General features: G+C 45.9%; 1 non-coding gene across 1 annotated transcript; it reads right to left on the bottom strand.

The window, feature by feature from the left end:
- Window positions 1–851: 851 nt before the first annotated feature.
- On the bottom strand, window positions 852–943 carry Trnai-uau. Its single transcript is given in 2 exon segments — window positions 852–887; window positions 906–943. It is a non-coding gene; the product is annotated as a tRNA-Ile (tRNA).
- Between the last annotated feature and the right edge of the window lie 226 nt (window positions 944–1169).

Raw genomic sequence — 1169 nt, 5'->3', positions numbered from 1 at the left:
CATGCTCGAAAATTTCAAACGGGGGTTCAAATATGCATACTGTACGCAAGCCCAGTCCACCAAAAGATACCTGAAGTTCATCAACATTCCCATAGGAAGTGTAAATCTCATACTACCTATATTTTGTTCAATGATACTACTACAGAAATCAGAGTCCTATAATTTAAAAAAGCCTACAGTGGCATGTTGCAAGAATTGTGTACCAGAAATGCCAATTCCCAGACAAAAAAATAAAAAATAAAAATATCGAGAACTGGGCGAAACGATCAGCTAACAGCAAGATAAATAAAGAATGTAACATTACAAGAAACAGCGAACTTGGATTGTCCAGAACGGAGCACAGCGTAAACACTATCTCTCTCGACGACAGGTGAAGCCAGATTTGAGCTACAGCACTCTGCTCTCCGTTAGTGGTATTCACTTTACTGCAAACCTGTGGTGGCCACAAAAACATCCTACGATCGTCACTTGCGGCTATGCTGCGGCCTTGGCACCTGAGTACGAATGCTTCGAACTATTCTCGTTTCATATCCTATGCTTACATGCATATCAACCGCTTGTCATCACCGAAACAATGCAGAAAAAAGCGGGCCTTTTCTTCTGCCACCATCACAATGTTAATGCTCTTCCGGGCCACACGTGCAACTTTCAAGATATAAAAGTCGCACCTCCCCGGCGGGGAATCGAACACCGGGCTCCCGCGTGACAGGCGGGGATACTAACCACTATACTACCGAGTGCCACGCAGTCGGTGTCTACAGTGCACGCACATTTATGTCTCTCAAGTAGGTGTTACATCTCAAATCTAGCGTCCCGATGCTTCCATAGTCAGCTGCTACGAAATAAAAGTATGCCCCAGGTGAGGCTCGAACTCACAACCCCGGCATTGCTCACGGCTACTGCCTTATAAGTACCGTGCGCTAACCAATTGCGCCACTGGGACTACAGCACAGTGCTTACAGTTAGCGGTATTCACTTTGATGCCAACCTGTTGTGGCTACACACCCGTCATACGACCGTCACCTGCGGCCATACTGCGACTTTAGCACCTGTCTACGAATGCTTCATGCGATTCATGTTTCATATTCTACACTTACAAGCATATCAACTGCTTGTCATCGCCAAAAAAATGCAGAAAAACGCACGCCTTTCCGTCTGCATCCTGTAGA

This window comes from Schistocerca piceifrons, chromosome 8 (genome assembly GCF_021461385.2).
Source record: "Schistocerca piceifrons isolate TAMUIC-IGC-003096 chromosome 8, iqSchPice1.1, whole genome shotgun sequence".
Lineage (NCBI taxonomy): Eukaryota > Metazoa > Arthropoda > Insecta > Orthoptera > Acrididae > Schistocerca > Schistocerca piceifrons.
Note: the sequence above shows the minus strand (reverse complement) of the source record. Positions and strands in the feature narration are given on the sequence as shown.